We start from the raw sequence: 20,673 nt of genomic DNA, 5'->3' as shown, positions 1-20,673 counted from the left end.
CAACCCCTCCACAGCATGTGGGATCCTCCCGGACCAGGGCACGAACCCGTGTCCCCTGCATCGGCAGGCGGACTCTCAACCACTGCGCCACTAGGGAAGCCCGATTCAGTTTTATATATATATTCTTTTCCAGAGTCTTTTCCACAACAGGTTATTATAAGGTATTGAATATAGTCTCCTGAACTATAGATTAGATCCTGTTGTTTACCTATTTTATATAAAGTAGTATGTATCTTTTTTTCTTTTTCCTTTGCGGTACGCGGGCCTCTCACCGCCGTGGCCTCTCCCGTTGCGGAGCACAGGCTCCGGACACGCAGGCTCAGCGGCCACGGCCCACAGGCCCAGCCGCCCCGTGACATATGGAATCTTCCCGGACCGGGGCATGAACCCATGTCCCCTGCATCGGCAGGCGGACTCTCAACCACCGCGCCACCAGGGAAGCCCTAGTGTGTATCTTTTAATCCCAAACTCCTAATTTATCCCTCCCCCATCCTCTCCCCTTTGATAATCATTAGTTTCTTTTCTATGTCTGTCTGTATGTTTTCGTTTTGTAAATAAGTTCACCTATACCATTTTTTTTAGATACCACATATAAGTGATATCATATGATATTTGTCTTTCTCTGACTTGGTATGATTATCTCTAGGTCCATCCATGTTGCTGCAAATGGCATTATTTCATTCTTTCTTATGGCTGAGTCATGTTCCATTGTATATATGTACCACATCTTCTTTATCCATTCGTCTGTCGATGGGCATTTGGGGTGCTTCCGTGACCTGGCTATTGTAAACAGTGCTGCAATGAACACTGGGGTGCATGTGTCTTTTTGAATTATGGTTTTCTCTGGGTATATGCCCAGTAGTGGGATTGCTGGGTCATATGGTAGTTTTATTTGTAGTTTTTTAAGGAACCTCCATACTGTTCTCCATAGTGGCTGCACCAATTTACATTCCCACCAAGAGTGAAACACGGTTCCCTTTTCTCCATACCCTTTCCAGCATTTACTGTTTGTAGACTTTTTAATGATGGCCATTCTGACTGATGTCAGGTGGTACCTCACTGTGGTTTTGGTTTGCGTTTCTCTAATAATTAGTGATGTTGAGCATCTTTTCATGTGCCTGTTGGCCGTCTCACTCATGACCTGGTGAAGATGCTCACTGACTGAGGAGCCCAAGGGACCAAGACAAATGGTTATAAGATCAGGTTATTTGCTCTCAAAAAGAAAAAGAGAAGCTTTCATTCCAAAGACATGATGAAGCCAATGAGGAGGTGCCCTACCCCTTTCAAGTTGAAATCCGCTGCCCCTCGAAGCCCATCTCAAGTCCGCCCCCCTCCTCAAGCTCATCCCCCACTCCCCGGCACACACAAGCCTCTGCTTCCTCCTTACTCCAAACGACAGCACTGACCAGATTTGCCAGGAGCCATCCAGGCCGAGTGCCACAGAGAGACACGGGACGTGAGCCTGAGCCTCACGGCTCGATGGGGTGGGGGCCCAGGAAGGGGGACTCCAGAGGGAGGACCACCAGGAGAAGGGGGACACCCAGGACGCGATGCAAAGGACGTGGCTGCTGCTTACAGGATGTGGGTCACGGCACCACCAGGCACCGCAAAGCCCAAACTGGGAGGGTCCTGTACCCCACCGCCCAGGACCCTGCATTTTATCCCACAAACCATGCAGCGTCATTGGGCAATTTTCAGCAGGCACATGACACAAGATTTCTCTTTCAGCCCCTTCGGGAGACACTGGGGGACAGGCGGCTGGAGGAATGGAGACCAATGGAAACACCCTTCCCGTCCTCTAGGGAAGTGAGAGGCTCACAAGTGGCCATGTCTCCACAGCATCGCTAGACACTAAAAGATCCACATCACTTCCCCAGAGCAGCCCACACTCCTGAAAGTGGTCCCACACCAGGAAAACCGTCACTGAGATGGATCCTGCAGGGTCTGAGCGTCCTCCCGAGTCACCCCATCCCCAAACCCTGAAACTGACGGGCCCATTCCAGAGATCTGTTCCTGGTAGAGAGCAAGGTGTCCAGTGTTCCCTAAAATACAGCTGATCAGAGAGGATACACCAAGAGTACCAAGTATTGTTGTACAGTAGATTTCCCACAAAGTACAGCCAACCGCAACAGATGTGCCACCTGCTGTAGGAATGATACAAGGCACTTGGCAAACAGTCTTTGGGACACAATCTCCAGGAAAAGCCTTCCTCAAAATGGTCCCTAAAGTGTGTATGGAATGTGATGGCTAAGGTGTGACCAGATCCCTGTGCCTTGGAAGCCAGGATGGTGGAGGGCCAATGGGGCTAGTGGTTACTTGTACAGGAGCACACGGGTCCCTTTTCTTTGCAGAGGGCGGGACACCATCTCTGTAGCATCTCTGTAGCTCCCCAGGGTCTGACACCAGGCCATGCACACTGCAGGTATTCACATCCTTGTCAAAGGATAAACCAAGGTACACAGTATCTCTTATTATCTTAACCTTGAATTCTATGTCATCTGGGGGGGAAAACATCTTACGCACACCTGGATGTGTATGCCCACACCTATATACAACACCCTACTGGCCGATGTAAGACTCAAGGACTAAAGTATATGGTAACATAGAGCAGATCCTGATCCTATTAATGTTACGCAAGTAATCTATAATTTTAAAATTTATTTTATTGAAGTATAGTTGAGTTACAATGTTGTGTTAATCTTTGTTATACAGCAGAGTGATTCAGTTTTATACATATATATGTATAGATGTGTGCGTGTGTGTATATATATATATACACACACACGCACACACACATATATATATATATACACACATTCTTTATCATTTTCTTTTCCATTATGGTTCATCACAGGATATCAACTATAGTTCCCTGTGCTATATTCAACAGCAGGACTTTGTTTATCCATTCTATTTATAATGGTTTGCATCTGTTAATCCCAAACTCCCAATCCAACCCTCCCCCACCCCCCTCCCCCTTGGCAACCACAAGTCTGTTCTCTATGTCCATGAGTCTGTTTTTGTTTCATGGGTAAGTTCATTTGTGCCATATTTTAGATTCCACATATGTGATATCATATGGTATTTGTCTTTCCCTTTCTGACTTACTTCACTTAGTAAGATAATATCTATGTCCATCTATGTTGCTGCAAATGGCATTATTTCATTGTTTTTTTATGGCTGAGTAATATTCCATTGTATATATGTACCACACCTTCTTTATCTATTCCTCTGTCAATGGACATTTAGGTTGCTGCTATGAACATAGGGGTGCATGGATCTTTTCGAATTAGAGTTTTGTCCAAAGTAATCTATAATTTAAGGCTGTCCCAGCCAAAATCTCAGTGGAATACTGGGGAAACCTTGACCTAGTAATTCTTATGTTCATTTAGAAGAACAGACTTGTGAAAATAGCTGGGAAAGATCTAAAACATGAGACTGTGAGGAGAACTTGCCTTATCAAGCATTTAACTATACTCTAAAGTCATGGTAATTAAAATGGCATGGTAGTGTTGCTGGACAGACAGAAATGGTATAGATGAGAAAGTCCAGAAACAGACATACGTTCACGTAGGAATGTAGTCTCTGCCATGTCGGGTGATCAGCCATCCCGGTTTTCTGGGACTGAACACAGTTTCCAAGGACACAGCACTTTCAGTGCTAAAACCAGGATGGCTGGTCACTCTAAGGCATGTGGAAAAGAATAGTCTCTTTGGGGAGGGGTATTGGGATACTTGGGCTGCACACTGGAACCACCTGGGGAATTTTACAGGTACTCACGCCTGACATTCCAAGTCCATTGGTAGAGCCGTGATCCGGCATCCAGGTTTTTAATGTGTACAAAATTTGAAAACCACTGGGGCGATTGTTTGGCAGGAAACTAAGCTGCTCCCTACCTTCCACGTGTATGCTTTTCAGATGGGCTAAATATTTCAAGATAATAAAGGGTTCCAGATAGTGGCCAGATTTGCCTGCTTCAAGGCAAGATGTTTGGCCCCCCTCATGGGAAATCTGCACTCCTTGCAGCTGGGGATGGGGTGAAGCTCACAGGCCCAGGCAATGTCAGAGAGAACACATTTCCTCTTGCTCCAGGTGGCATGCACGTTGTCCCTTGAAGCAAGCAGATTTGGCCGAGGACAACCCACCTCTGTCCACTCTTAAAAAATAGAGGATCCTTCCTTTTCTCACCTCAACAAAAAAATCCAGGTGGCCAAGCCACTGCTGCCAGCTCGCTGCAAAATCATCTCCCACTCTATTTTCTACTGCCCAAAAATGATGAAATTTTATACACACAACATTGGGTCTTTTCACTCAAGAAATATCTCCCCATTTATTCAAGTCTTAAATGTCAACAGCACTGTGGGTTTCTTTTATAGCTGTAGACATGTCAGAGGAAGCTGATTCTAAGACATTAGTTTTTGTAGCCATGGGGAATGGATATTCTCTCCTATCATATATATCTGACTATTGTTGGTACATAGAAAAAAAATCCCTACTGCTTTTGTATTATAAGCCCATTTTTAAATTCCAATAGTTTTAGTTGATAATTTTATTCTTTTCCAGCATTTTGTCTGGCTGTACTGCCCTTCCACAGTTACACGACAGTGGTGCTGAGGCACCCCTGACTTATTCCCAATTGTAAAGAAAATGCCTTTACTTTTTAACCAGGGCTGGTCCAGGGTAAGGCAGGCACGGCACTCACCTCGGGTGCAAAATTTAACAGGGCGCCAAAAAAACTCAGGAATCAAAACGGATACGACTTTAATGGGATGCTTTTTTAAAAAATCAAAATTTAATGGAAAAAAATCCACAATGAACAAAATATCAGAATTTTCAATAAAGATCGGTATCACTGACTTTTTTCTTTTTGCCTCAGGCTCCAATAGGGCTTAGCAGGTCCCTGTGAATGATCTAGTTTTTGAAAAGTTTTCCCCATTAAATACAATGCTGTTGTTGGCTTTTCCAGAGTTTGATGGTGCAAACAGTTCTGTCTTCCATGGATACAAATGGAAGGACCCGCGGTGGCCTCCCAGGAGGGCAGCCGCATCTTTGAAGGGTCTGCAGAATTACATCAAACCTACAGGGGCACTTCTGGTGTAAGAGAAAGAGCCTCCTATTAAAGATGAAGACAGAAAGTCCTTGTTTAAATTCAGACCTCCACTGACTGTCAGGCCTTTGGCAAGATATTTAATGGATGAATGGCCTTCCCCTCCTGGGAAACTGGAAATGATGGCCCTGCCTGCAGGGCTTGAAGTGGGTTAAATAAGAGAGTAACCCACACTGGCCTCACTTCCATGAACACTTTTTTTTCCTACTACATACAGGGAGTTGAGGAACATTTTAAATGACATTTGAAGGGAGAGAATGCAGTAGAAACTCTCTATGAAGTATTATTTAATGGCTACATGGTATTTCCTGGCCCAATGGACATTATCTAACTCTTCCCCTATTGAACACACAAACTGTGTTTTATTTCTGTATAATAAATAATGTCTTGATGTTTCCCTAAGGATATGCTTTACACCATTTCCCTCACCCCAGGGCTTTTACCCAGGACCCTTTAAAACTTTTTTTTCAATCCAAGGTCCAGGTCCTCAGAAAAGGCCCAGGAGGGGTGTGGCCAGAAGAGCATTCACCACCCCGACAGTGGAGGGTGGGGGTGTCAGCAAACATATTGAGGAACTCTGCTTCTTCATATATACTTCTTTTTAAATTTTATTGAAGTATATTTGATTTATAATGTGTTAATTTCTGGTGTACAGCAAAGTGACTCATTATACACATATATACATTCTTTTTTATATTCTTTTCCATTATGGTTTATCACAGGATATTGAATATAGTTCCCTGTGCTATACAGCAGGACCTTGCTGTTTATCCATCCTATATATAATGGTTTACCTCTGTTAATCCCAAACTCCCAATCCATCTCTCCCCCACGCCCCCTCTCTCTTGGCAACCACAAGTCTGCTCTCTCTGTCTGTGAGTCTGTTTCTGTTTTGTGGATAAGTTCATTTGTGTCATATTTTAGATTCCACATACAAGTGATGTCATATGATATTTGCCTTTCTCTGTCTGATTTATTTACTTCACTTAGTATGATAATCTCTAGGTCCAACCATGTTGCTGCAAATGGCACTATTTCATTCCTTTTTATGGATGAGTAATATTCCATTGTATATATCTACCACATCTTCTTTATCCATTCCTCTGTTGATGGACACTTAGGTTGCTTCCATGTCTTGGCTGTTGTAAACAGTGCTGCTATGAACATTGGGGTGCATGTATCTTTTCGAATTAGAGTTTTCTCTGGATATATATGCAGTATTGGGATTGCAGGATCATATGGCAACTCTATTTTTAATTTTTTGAGGACTCTCCATACTGCTTTCCATAGTGGCTGTACCAATTTACATTCCCAGGAGGTCCTCTGCTTCTGATTAATCATATTAAAGATAAATCCTTCAGAAAAGACCACCTGGAAAGCAATTCAAATGTTCAGGAGAAGCATGATTATCTGCTATGCATCCAAGGAAATGAGGCCCTGTGTCCATACTCAGTTAATTCTAGAACGGCTCATGAATCAATAAAACTGCAGCCCCTGCCTCAGTGCTCACCACTCTCCTCCTGGAACATCCTCATGAGATGTGGGAAATAAAGGCTCATTGTCAACAATAAAGGGTTCCACTGTCCTTATTCCAAGCCACATTTTTCTTCTGTAAGAGGAAACAGCATTAGCTAGCTCTTAGAAGAGCTGAAAGACAGCAGACCAAGGTGAAACATAGAGATGCAGGGGCCACAACACAGGCTGCGTTAAAACGCTATCTTACAAATGAGCTATGGACTCAGCCAAACTGTCGCTGCCCCCAGTCTTGTTCCCAGTTGGGTCTCCCATGTTGTAAAGATAATATTCTTTTTTTCCTTCCAAATATAACACAGTTGCTTTGACTACACACAATATGGGTTTAAACAGTCCTGGAGTATACCTGTACAATCAGCTCAAACATCCCAGACAAGAGACCTTGAAGAAGGATCCTGCTGCAAGGTCACAGACACCCATGAGCTCTGAAATTAACCAATCTTCAGAATTCCACAAGAGTTAATAAATTAGTCTTCAGAAACCAGGCTGACATCCAACACTGTCACACAAGACCATACCCCCTAGCTTGGGGTCACAGAGGGGTGTGCTTCTTTTTTGCAAAATGTCAGTAAGAACGGCAAAAATGTTGAGCACACACCAAATCTCCAGGAGCCGGATCCCAGTTAAGCCAATGTTATTAGCACATCCGTAAGACAATTATGCAGTGATTAAAATATTTACAAAGAGTGTATTGTATAAAATGTGCTGTTATAATTTATTCACAACCAAATAAACACAGAACAAACTGTGAAGAAATGCATTAAAATCCCAGCAAAGGGCTGCCTTTGAGTGATGGGACACTGTTATTCACTTCCCTCCTTTCTTCATTTCTGAGTGTGGTATTTCTATAGACAAATCATAAATAAAAAGACAAGTGCCGTGGAGTGTGAGCCCTCTATAGCCACACCTGTCAGCGGGCTTTTCTTCAGAGGAAGGATGGGGGTCTTAGCATCCCTTGAAAGAGTCCCAGGGCATGGGTGGGCATGATTTGTTCCATCTGGGCTTTCGATATGCCAGGATATCTGTCCCACCATGTCCTACTCTCAGAATGAGCAAAATAGAATGATCCGTCCCTTAAATACCATTTTTAAATGCTGTCAGCCCTTTACCAATAGCAAGTCTCCAGGAGCTGGTATTTTCAACATCCCACAATGTAATCTACAGCTGTCACCCATGTTCATGCTGTAATGTATAGCAATTTGGCACCCAAGGAACTTCTGGGATGGCAGGTATTTGCTGTTCTTATTAGCTACTCCTAATAGTAATAAGTTAATTCTCTCCCATGGGAACAGCTGGAGATAGTGGTGACGTAACCAAAGTCAGCCCCTGTTCCCAGTCGCCTTTAGGAAAAAAGCAAGGGTCCAGACAAGAAGGCAATTAAACAAAACAAAACATTACCATCACTGACCGTTTTCTCAACATGCTTGAGAAGGGGCCCAACTTTTGCACATGCCAAGGCCTTGTGCTAAGAGGGACATTGCCAAGTCCCCTTTACCAGCTCCATCCTGGTACAAGGAAACAGACAGCCTCCAGGGAAAAGTGGATTTATTTCTGCTGGCTGTCCTGCTATTTTCATATTTTTCTAGTCACTTCCAAGTGCACACATCACTGCGAAGATTTCAAATAAATCTCATTTTATTTATGGGCTGATTTGTGTCTCCCACAAATTCATATGTTGAATCTCTTAACCCCCAGGACCTCAGAATGTGATCTTGTGAGGAAATAGGGTCATTGAAGACCTAGCAAAGATAAGATCATTAGGGTGGGCTCTAATGCAATATGACTGATGTTCTTATAAAAAGGGGAAATTTGAAGACAGACACAGGGAGAAAGAACGCATGTGACGAGGAAGGCAGAAATCTACAGGGTAGGGAAAGATGGGCAATGCCAGAAGCTGGGGAAGAGACACAGGACAGACCCTCCCTCACAACCCCCAGAAGGAACCAACCCTGCTGACACCTTATCTCAGACTTCTGACCTCCAGAGCTGTGAAACGATGCATTCCTGTAGTTTATGCCACCCAGTTTGTGGTACTTTGTTACAGCAGCCCTAGCAAACTGATACAATCCCTAAGGATTCAAAGTACACCACTCAAAGGAGTTTCCTTGTTTTTCATCTTCTGGAGAATTCTCCAGCATGTAATCAGGGTGTGTTTGCACCCTGGCTCTAACCATTGTTAAAGCTATTCAAGTTTCCTTGGCTTTCCATATAAATTCTAGAATCATCTGGTTGATATCCTTTTTCCTTTTTTTTAATCCTGCTGGGAATTTGATTGGGAGTGCATCAAATCTATACATCAATTTGGGGAGAATTAACATCTTAACGATACTGAACCTTCCAAAGCAGAAACATGATCTATTTTTCCATTTCCTTAGGTGTTCTTTGATTTCTCTCATCAGTATTTGTAGTTTTCAGCATACAAATCGTATACATGTTTTGTTAAATATAAACATATTCCTTTTCTCTTTTTTTGGTGTATTGTAAATGTTCATGTTTTCTTACAATTGTTTTATTGATATAATACAGAAATATAACTGATTGTTGTATAGTGACCTTGCTAAATTCATTTATTAATTCTAGGAGCTTTTTGTAGATGCCAAGGGATTTTGCAGACGATGATGTAGTCTGCAAGTAAGAGTTGGTTTTACGTATTTCTTTGCAATCTACATGCCATTTATTTCTTTTCTTTGCCTTAGCACACTGGCTAGGACGTCCTGGATAGTGTTGAACAGGAGTGATGAGAGCCACAAGACCTTACCTTGTCCTTGATCTTGGGTAGAAAACAATCTTTTAGCACTACTATGATCTTAGCTGTAAATTTTTTGTAGACGCCCTCTTTCAGGTTGAAGATGTTTCCATTCCTGTGTGCTAAGAGGTTTTTTCTTTTTTTTTAAATCATGAATGGATTGCACTTTGTCAAATGCTTCTTCCACCCGTGTTAAGAGGCTTGCATGGTTTTCCTTCTTTACCCTGTTAACATGGTGGAACGTGTTGACTGAAGCTTGAATTTTGAAGCAGCCTTGCATTCCTGGGAAATCCTCACCTGGCCATAATGTACTGTCCTTAGGCAATGCTGGATTAACTTTGCTAATACATTGTTAAGAATTTGTTTACATCTATGTTCATAAGGGATATGGTCTGTAATTAACTTGCAATATCTTTATCTCCTCATATGAGAGCAATGCTGGCCTCATTAAGTGAATATGGAAGTATTCTTGCCTCTTCTATTTTCTGAAAAAGACTATGCAGAATTGGTATTATTTTTCTCTTAAATGTTTCAGAGAATTGAGCAGTGAAACCATCTGGGCCTGTGATTTTCTTTTTTGGAAGGTTTTTTAACCACAAATTTCACATCTGTAATAGAAATAGAAAAATTCAGGTTCTCCAATTCTTCTTGAATGGGTTTTGGGAATTACTTCAAGAAATTGGTCCATTTCTTAAGATGGAAGCCCAGATTGATGAGACCTTTCTTCTTTCCTAATATGAGCATTTAATGCTATATACTTTTCTGTAAGCACTGTTTGGGCTGCATCCCACAAATTTTAATATATTTTCATTTTCATTCAGTTAAAAATATTTAATTTCCCTTGCAACTTCTTCTTTGACCCATGGATTGTTCAGAAATACGTTGTTTAATTTCTAAATAGTTGGGGATGTTCCCCAATATCTTCCTATCAGCAATTTCTAGTTTAATTACATTATGGTCAAAGAACATACTTTGCAGGATTTTCATTATTTTAAATTTGTTAAGGTTTGGTTTTTGGCCTAGAATATGGTCTATCTTGGTGAAGGCTCCATGTGCACTTGAAAAAGAACGTGTATTTTGCTGTTGTGAGGTAGAGTGTTCCATAATGCCCACTAGGACATATTCATTGATAGTGTTACTCAGATTTTCTGTATCTTTGCTGCTTTTTTATCTACTTGTTCTATCAGCTATAGAGATGGTAATGTTGAAGTCTCTAATTATGGATTTAACCATTTTTCTCCATTTAGTTCTATCAGTTTTTGCTTTATGTACTGAGGAGTTCTATTGCTAGCAGCATACAGGTTTAGGGTTTTTATGTCTTCTTGATGAACAAAACCTTTTATCATGTGTAGTGGTCCTCTTTATCCCTGGTAAATTTCCTTGTTCTAAGGTAGAATTTCTCCAGTGTTAAAATAACCACTCCAGCTTTCTTTAGTGTTTGAATGGTATATCTTTTTTCCATCCTTTTATTTGTCATATCTCTGTGGCATCATACTTCAAGTGGATTCCTTGTAGAAAGCATATACTGATAGGTCTTGTTTCTTAATCTAATCTATTAATGTGTATTTTTAAATGGTGTGTTTAGGCCATTTATATTTAATGTATTTATTGATATGGTTGGATTTGGTCCACTCTTTTATTATTTTTCTGTTTGTTTCCTTTGTTTCTTGTTTTTCTGTTTCCCACTTCCTGCCTACTTTTGGATTGTTTAAATTTTTTTTAGTATTTCATTTATCTATTAACTTTTTGGCTATAATTCTTTGTATCTTTTTTAATGCTTGCTCTATTAATATATATATTATATTGTGCATATATGTATATATATACATATATATATAAAATACATATATATCTTTTCATGTTCTACTTTGAGTTAACATTTTGCCACTTCAAGTAAAAAGGAGGAGTCTTACAACCATATAGGTCCCTTTATCCACAGGATTTATGATATAGCTGTCATATGTATTATATCTATATACATTAACACATACATACCCTCAGTGTCATAATGTTTGCTTAAAACCCTCATAAGTATTTTAAAGAACTTTAGAGGTGAAAAATAGTCTATTATAATTACTCAGATACTTTTTCATTTCTGTTGCTCTTCCTCCATTCCTGAACTCCCCAGTCCCTTTGGTATCATTTCCCTTCATCCTAAAGAACTTTCTTTAGCAACTCATGTAAACAGGTTTGCTGACAACAAATCCTTTTAGTTTTCCTTCATCTGAGAATGTCTTTATTTCACCTTCATTCCTGAAGGATTTATTCACTGAATTCAGAATTTGTGGTTGATAGTTTTGTTTTGTTTTTAGAATGTTAAAGATGTTCCATTGTCTCTGGCCTCCATGGTTTCCAATGAGAAATCCACAGCTACTCAACTCATTGTTCTCCTATATTCAATGTGTCATTTTTAATTTAGCTGCTTTCAAGACTCTTCCTTTATCTTCGGTTTTCAGCAGTTTGATTATGATATATCTAGGTGTGATTTTCTTTTGGTCTATCCTGTTGGCAGTTTTGAGGTTCTTAAATCTGTAAATTTATGTCTTTCACCAAAATGGGATGTTTTCAGGCATGATACTGTCAAATATTTTTGTGTAACAAGCTCTTTCTTCTTTCATTAAAGGATTCTAACGGTATAAATGTTGGAGTATTTTATAATGTTCTATAAGTCCCCAAAGCTTTGCTCATTTCTTAGAGTCATTATTTCTCTTTGTTATTCAGGATAATTTCTATTGATCTGCTTAAATTTCACTGATTCTCTCCTGTGTCATAGTCATTTTGCTTTTGACCCCATCTAGGGAAATTTTTATTTCAGATATTATATTTTCAGGTCTAAATTTTCTATAGTATTCTTTTTTTAGTTTATATTTCTCTTCTGAGAATTTCTGTCTCTCAGCTCATTTCAGAAGTGTCCATTCAGCATGAGGGCTGGGACCAGTTCTCCTACTTCCCTACCAGGCTCTCTTTGTCATGTTACATCCTCACGGAGGGACCACTTGGTGTCACCACATGCTTTGCCGTAGGAACAAATGTGTCAGGCCTCGGCCCCTCCACAGCCGGGATCCCATTAGTTCTCAAGTATCCCTCTGAGGCTGAGGCCACTTGGGGCCAGAAAAGGGAGTTTCCCAGGAGGGCTGGGGAGGGACGTGCCCAGGGAACAGCTCTTTGAGAAGCCACAGTTCACCAACTCCAGAACAGAGAGCGGGTGCTTCATTCAGACAGTGGAGGGCGAGGGTGGGGGGGCAGAGGTTGTTGCCAAAGCAAGAGCCAGCTGTCACCACGCCAGCAGCACCGCCAGAGCGCAGAGCCCCAGCAGCTCACCCAGAGGTGGCAGCTGGAGTGTGGACCTGGCTCAGGATGCAGAAGGCAGGGTCCATGGGGGCGGGGAGGGGAATGGCCCCTCTAACAAGAACAGTCAAGTGTCCGCCTCGCTCTGGCACTGATTTGTCCCCAGTCCCAGGAAACTCTGGCCGGAAATAGCCAGGCCGGAGAGCTGTCTCTCCCTGCCCGCCTCGTGGAACACAGGGACACCTGTAGACCCTCCTCTCCTGCGAGCCCCCCACCCCGTCCCAACAAACGCCCTGGAAGCACCACCCAGGCGGTGGCCAACCTGAATGTCACACAATCATTCATTCACGCCATCCTTCCCGCAATTCTCCCAGGCTGTCTGCCGGCCCCCTGGAACATTCTGTAACTTTCTGCAGAGGTGGGGGCCAGCACATCCACCAGCAATGGCTGCTAGAAGAGTGCAAAGGAAACGCAAAATGCTGAAACAAAACTCCCGAGGTGGAGAAAAACGGCAGGACGGCAGGATACGCCATCACACGATGATCTTCTGAATAAAAGATCTCCCCCGGGATTTCTTTAAATAGCCAGCTTCTCCTGGCTTATTTTAAATAATTTAACTCTACTTATGTGTAACTTTCTTACACGTTTCCTCTGTGGGAAGCAGGGAACTCTGGGGTATTGAGTGGGGTGGGCAGTGGGGGGAGTTTGCAAAAGAGAAGAAGATGCAGGAGTCACCTGCCGGGACGCCTCTCCTCTGGAGGGCACCTGGGGTATCTGCACCCCCAAATTCCCCACACACAGGCTCCCTAGCCCTGAGTGGGGCAGGCCCTTGTCCTTTGCTGGAGAAGAGCCAGCTCCACCCATACCCCAGTTTTGGGGGTCTACTGACGGGCAGCTCCCCAGGCTTCTCCAGAGCTGCCCCCCACCACCTTTGGGCTCAGCCGTGTCATCCCCGCTCTTGGCTGATGTCTGCACAATGATTCTGATTCTCCCCACAGGAGACCTGAGCTGCCCTGTCTACTAAGTAACACCCTGTGACCCTAGAAAAGTCTGGGGAGGGGAGAGGCTGTGGGTAGTTACCAATTAGGTCCCTGCCTGTGGCTTTTCAAGATAAAAATTCAAAAAGATACCTAGGCTGTCTGCTGGCAGTTGTGAGGGGGAGGCAAAGCAGAATGTGTGGCTGGCAGGTGACAGGGCTGCCAGGTGATGGAGAAGTCGGGAGGCGGGGCTCCCCCTGTGCAGAGTGAGTCAGGGATGAGGGGCGGAGCCGGCTCTGGTGAGGACCCCGGGCACTTCTCCAGCCGCCTGGTCCATCACCTGCCACAGAGGGTGCAGCCAGCGCCAGTTTTGGGGTGGGGTGAGGTGGGGGGAGGTGTTGTCGCCAGCAGCCTCTGGGCTCAGCCTCCAACTGGGGACAAAGACCCCAGAGCTGTCCTGGGTCGGGGGGCTCTAGGGTCTCACTCAGGGCCCTGTCTGTCCGTGTTCAGTCCCAAGGCCCTGGCTCTTTTGTCCCCTCGTGCCATCTCTGGCCAGCTTTGCATCCGACAGCTCCTTCAGCCAGTGGTCCCCACACTTTAGAGACCGGGAGTCACCCAAGGGCTTGTTAAAGCTCAGAACACTGGGCCCCGCCCTCGGAGCTTCTGAGTCAGGAGATCTGGGCGGAGCTGAGGGTGTGCTTTTCTAACAGGTGCCCAGGTGGGGCTGATGCTACTCATCTAACACCACATTGGATGGGACACCAGGCCACCTGCCCACCCTCAAGTGGTCATATCTTTGGAATCAAGGATAAAAATGCCAGGACTTCTCGGGAAAACAGATTCGCAGGTTTCAGATCTGAGAAGCTAAATGCAGTCATCACAGCTGTGCCGAGGCCCCCCTGGTCCCTGCCCCCAGTCACATGTCCTTCCTGAACATGAAAGAGAAAAGAGGATTTCAAGGCCATATCTGGGCAGGACAGCTTGGATAAAGATGGAAATACTCCCCTCCCACTGTGATCAGGAAAGTCGGACCTCCTCACGGCCCCATCTCGTCCTGGCAGCTGCGGAGTTCCCGCTGCCCATGCTGTGGCCAGGTGTCTCTCTGTGGGTGTTGCCCATCCTCTCCGCGAGGCCCACCTTGGGGTGGAGCAGGCTGCCACCCCAGGGCCCCTGACCTCGGGGCTCGGGATCTGAAGCCAGAGCGCGGAGGACAGAACAGGACCAGTCGGTGCCACTAACGCGAAGGCAGATTTGGTCTGGACGGTGAGGGCTGACTTTGGGGATGAAGAGATGAAGAGACAGATGGCTCGTCCCTGAACCTGAGGTTGTCCCAAGTCAGAAGTCAGTGAGACAGCCAGGTGGACGGTGACCAGATCAGATGGGGAAACCGTTGCCTTAGTCAGCCTTCTTCAGAAAATGAGAACCAGGAGGAGGTGGACGGAGAGATTTATATCAAGGGATTGGTTCACAGGATCCTGGTAAGCCTGAAATTTGCAGGGCAGCCTGGGACTTACGGCAAGAGCTGATGTGGCAGCCTTGGATCTGAAGGCAGAATTGCTTCCTCTCTGGCGACCTCAGTCTTTTCTCGAAACCCCTTCAAGCCATCGGATGAGGCCCACCCACATCATGGAGGGTCATCTGCCTTACATGTGATTTAAATGTTAATCATGTGTAAAAAACAACTTCAGAGCAACATCTGGACTGGTGTTTGACCGAGCAACTGGACACGACAGCCTAGCCAAGTCGACACATAAATGTACCCATCACAACTGCACAGATATTACTCCGGTCCTTCAACACAGCAACCACAGGCACTGGGGAGGCAGAGGCAAACAAGACAAAGTTCCTTCTCTCATGGAGATGATACCTTTTCCCCTGCTGCCAAGAGTTGGGTATTCTTACTTTCAATGGCCCTTCTCAAAGAAGTCCCCTTTACCACATACCTTTGGCCTCTACCCACAGTCTCCTCCTGCTAACACCACTTCCTTTCTTCGGTATTAAGATAGCATTCTGGGGCTTCCCTGGTGGCGAGGTGGCTGAGAGTCCGCCTGCCGATGCAGGGGGCACGGGTTCATGCCCAGGTCCAGGAAGATCCCACATGCTGCGAGCGGCTGGGTCCGTGAGCCACGGCCGCTGAGCCTGCGCATCCGGAGCCTGTGCTCCGCAACGGGAGGGGCCACAGCAGTGAGAAGCCCGCATTATCGCCAAAAAAAAAAAAAAAAAAAAGATACCATTCCATGTACAGCCTACAGCCTTCCCTGGTGATCCCCTGGTCATCCTGGGATTCAGAATTTAGGTATAATGTAGCCTGCATGGCAGAATTCTGTGCAGCTATGCTTTCCCAAGCTCAGCTGTCCTTCATACCTGCTAACTAGGGAGCAGGGTCCCCATTCAGATATTTCTTACAAGTGACAGACCTTCCTTACACCAGCCTTGGGATCTTCCTCAGACATTCATTTACTCACTCTATCTTCTGTACTCAGAAATTCTTGCCACCCATATGCTAAGACTAATTCACCAGAGCATCTAAAGGAGCACATACTGTGTAATTTAGGGGATGGGTCTCGCAATTATAAAAATAAAACCATTTATTGGCTTTTGGATATAAACCTCAAGGCCTTTTCCATCTATCTCAAGCCCTCTGGAGTTCCCTACCTTCCCAGAGCAACTAAAGCCACTTTTTCTGAAAATGACTCAGAAATAGACAGAAACCCAAGGTAATGACGAAACCACTATTTCTCAAAATACGGTTCAAACAGATTCCTGGATCAGAACCTGCTGAGAGGTGGGCCTGGAAATCTATCTTTGTATGAAGCATCTCAGATGATTATGTGCCCAAGAATTTAAAAATGACTTCCCTAAGGATCCCTTTTAGATATGGCGAGCCCACTTGATAGTAATCATAAAACTGTGCTGGATAAGAAGGGCGACTCTGGTGGGTCAGAAACTTTACAAATCACTAAACAGGAAGGCAGATAGACTCAGACGGAAGGATGAAACCACAGCCCCAGGTGGAACGACAGCTAGGGAAAGTGGGTGAGACTCCAGGGTTGTTCCAAAATGACAGATTCCAGGCTGGAAGGGCCCCAAGCAAGCAAGGGTGACTGGAGGAGTCTGAGAGTAGGATCGGCTGGCAGGTGCACACCACCCATCCTCCATCTCTAGGGCCAGGCAGCCACACAGCACTGGGGGTCTTGTCAGCAAGGAAGAGAGAAGGTAGGGAGGATGCCTGTTAGAGATCAGCCAACAGTTTTGCTGCATGCATCACAGTGAACGTTCAGAACAAGGATAGAGAAAATCCTCCATGCTTCAGAAGGCAGGGGTGGGGGTTACACACAAAGCAACGAGAACCAGATTATTGGATTGACGTCACGTTTCTCATCGGCAACACTGGACGCAGGAAGACAATGGGAGAGTATCTCCAAAGTTCCAAGGAAAAGACACTGGTCAGAATTTATACCCAGCCAAACTGTCCTTCACGTGAGAAGTCAAGATGTCAACACTTTCAGACGTTCAAGTAGAATATAAGTAAATGATGAATGTACTGCTACAAGGAGGAATCACAAATACAAAAGGAACGGTGATGAGGAGGAAAAAAGTAAAATTTATTACTAACGACTGTAAAATATTTCAACAATCTGGAATTCTAGGACTAAAATTAGAAATGATACCATCAACGTGGGCGGAGAGGTTGAGGCAGCAAGCAGAGGGAAGTAAGATCATGCCAATATTTTTGTTTTCTAAGGAAGGAGGGCACATTCATCAACTCCAGATGGCAACAGAAAAATACAAGTTTATCTCTGAGTTATCTCTATAAAAGGAATAGGATGCATAATTTCTAAATCACTAGAGGAAAACAAAAGGAACACAGAAAACGCAATCCACACAACAAAACAGAAGCAATAAGAAAATATTAACCAACAAATATCTCAAAAGTAGCCCAAACATATCAGCATCACTGGATTAAATACACCTAATCAAAGAGATTTTCAGATTAGACTACAAAAACAAAATTCAGTCCTGTGCTTGTTTTGGGTTGAATTGTATACCCCCCAAATTCCTATCTTTAAGTCCTAACCCCCAGTATCTCAGAATATGACTCTCTTTGGAGACAGGGCCTTTAAAGAGGTAATTCAATCAAAATGAGGCTGTTAATGTGGGCCCGAATTCAATCTGACAGCTGTACGCATAAGAAGATAAATCTGGACAGACAGAGAGACCCCAGACGTGGAAATACACAGAGGGATGACCATGTAATGAGGCAGCGAGAGGGTGGGCGTCTGCAAGTAGAGAGAGACCTCAGAAGAAACCAACCCTGCTGACACTCTGATCTTGGATGTCCAGCCTCCAGACCTGTGCAGAATAAATTCCATTTGTCTAAGCCCCGTAGGCTGTGGTATTTTGTATGGTAGCCTGAGCCTATTGATATACCATGCTCTTCATACTCTTTTTAGTCCATCTGCTTGAAAAACATAGATTTTCAGATTCTTTTAGAAATTTCAACCATGATGTCTTAGTCTATTTGTGCTGATGTAACAAAAATACAACAGCCTGGGGACTTCCCTGGTGGCACAGTGGTTAAGAATTCACCTACCAATGCAGGAGACATGGGTTCGATCCCTAGTCTGGGAAGATCCCACATGCCACGGAGCAACTAAGCCTGTACGCCACAACTACTGAACCTGTGCTCTAGAGCCTGTGAGCCACAACTACTGAAGCCCGCACACCTATAACCCATGCTCCACCACAAGAGAAGCCACCACAATGAGAAACCCACGCACCACAATGAAGAGTAGCCCCCCTTCGCAGCAACTAGAGAAAACCCGTGTGCAGCAACGAAGATCCAATGCAGCCATAAATTAATTAATTTTTTAAAATATAGGGGCTTCCCTGGTGGCGCAGTGGTTGAGAGTCCGCCTGCCGATGCAGGGGACACGGGTTCGTGCCCCGGTCCGGGAAGATCCCACACGTCGAGGACCGGCTGGGCCCGTGAGCCATGGCCGCTGAGCCTGCACGTCCGGAGCCTGTGCTCCGCAATGGGAGAGACCACAACAGTGAAAGGCCTGTGTACCGCAAAAAAAAAAAAAAAAAAAAAAAAATCTTGTGATAAACCATAATGGAAAAGAATATATATATATATATACACATATATATATATATATATATGTATAAGTGATGGGCCCTCCCTGATGGTTCAGTGGGTAAGACTCTGCACTCCCAATGCAGGGGGCCCAGGTTCAATCCCTGGTCAGGGAACTAGATCCCCCATGCATGCCGCAAGGAAGATCCCGAGTGCTGCAACTGAGTGCTGCACAGTCAAATTAATTAATTAATTTAAAAAGAACTCCCATTAGCATAATACCCCAAGTTCCTGATGAGCCCTTTTAAAAAATATATTTATTTATTTATTTCTGTGGCTGTGTCGGCTCTTAGTTGCAGCATGCGAACTCTTTAGTAGCGGCGTGCAGGATCTAGTTCCCTGACCAGGGATTGAACCCAGGCCCCCTGCATTGGGAGCTCGGAGTCTTATCCACTGACCACCAGGGAGGTACCATGAGTCCTTTTCTTACAAAATGTATTCCTGGCATGATAAGCTCTCCCACTGATAATGCTGTCCAGGGTCTGGGTCCTAAGATATTTCCATCTGCCCCTCCTCCCCTTATGATCCACCAGCAAACCAAACTGGTGAGTGCAGATCCCAGGGTGGCAGCCAGGCATAAGACAGGAGGGGCGCCACCCACTAGCAGTTGGGGTCGTCACCCCAGGAGATCTGGGGACAGTCTGTCTTTTAAAATGGGAAAATCTCATCTACTAAAGAGGCTGTAAAAGACACAAGTGAGGGACCTCACTCATCTTCCAGGGTCCTCGCTCACTGTAATTGGCCTTAATGGCATCCAGTTAAGGAATAAGACAACGTGACAGCTGATTCTTCGACAGCACAACTCTCATCTCTCTCTAGTCGCGCTTGGAAACACACATCCTGGGCCAAGCAATGTATTTCACCTTCTTTTCCCTTAACAGTAACAGTCACATAAACATCAGCGAGACAGACAGGGCTGTTCTTCAGGCATGAATCCTTGAACACCAAACGTGGCTTAGTTTCATTTTTTTAATTGAAGTATAGTTGATTTACAATGTTGTGTGAATGTCTGCTATACAGCAAAGTGACTCACTTATTCATATATATATATATATATATATATATATATATATATACATTCTTTTTCAGATTCTTTTCCATTATGGTTTATCCCAGGATACTGAATATAGTTCCCTGTGCTATACAGTAGGACCTTGTTGTTTATCCATTCTGTATTTTAATGCAACCTCCTTGGAAGCCAAAACGGTCGGCCAAGAGGTTGAAAACAAGCAGAAAGTGGTGGTTACCAGGCAACAGGACTGAGCAGAACTTTCCCCCAATCTTAGGAGGCTGGGAAAACAAGAAATTATAGCTTACAGCTACTAAAGCAGTGAGAACTTGAGGTGCCAAATTTCTGGAGAGAAGGGAAACAGAGTCTGAATTTGGATATATTAAAGAAGGGTGGGGCTTCCCTGGTGGCGCAGTGGTTGGGAGTCCGCCTGCCGATGCCGGGGACGCGGGTTTGTGCCCCGGTCCGGGAGGATCCCAAGTGCCGCGGAGTGGCTGGGCCCGTGAGCCATGGCCGCTGGGCCTGTGCGTCCAGAGCCTGTGCCCCGCGACGGGAGAGGCTGTGCTCCGCGACGGGAGAGGCCGCCGCAGTGAGTGGCCCGCGTACCGAAAAAAGAAAAAAGAAAAAAAAAAAAAAGGGTGAAAGCTGAAACAATATGAACAATAAATAAAACAGTACTGCATAACCCGAAGTATAAAATAAATAACCCTGAGTTCGTATGATGTAAACAATAAACTAGGGAGAAGAGGAAAATCTCCCGTGCAGAATTCCTCCATATATTAATACTTTGTGCAGACGCTGCCTCATGGAGATGGAGCATAACTCCCAGGTGAGCAAGGTTAATATCAACAGTGGTCAGTTGCACCCTGATTT

General features: G+C 44.4%; 1 protein-coding gene and 1 non-coding gene across 2 annotated transcripts in view; one reads left to right on the top strand and one right to left on the bottom strand.

The window, feature by feature from the left end:
• Positions 1-20,673, bottom strand: part of APBA2 (amyloid beta precursor protein binding family A member 2) — a 194,511-nt gene that overhangs the window by 63,436 nt on the left and 110,402 nt on the right. The window lies entirely within an intron of this gene.
• On the top strand, positions 18,835-18,907 carry TRNAG-CCC (transfer RNA glycine (anticodon CCC)). The gene has a single exon. It is a non-coding gene; the product is annotated as a tRNA-Gly (tRNA).

Source organism: Phocoena phocoena, chromosome 2 (assembly GCF_963924675.1).
Source record: "Phocoena phocoena chromosome 2, mPhoPho1.1, whole genome shotgun sequence".
Taxonomy (NCBI): Eukaryota; Metazoa; Chordata; class Mammalia; order Artiodactyla; family Phocoenidae; genus Phocoena; species Phocoena phocoena.
Note: the sequence above shows the minus strand (reverse complement) of the source record. Positions and strands in the feature narration are given on the sequence as shown.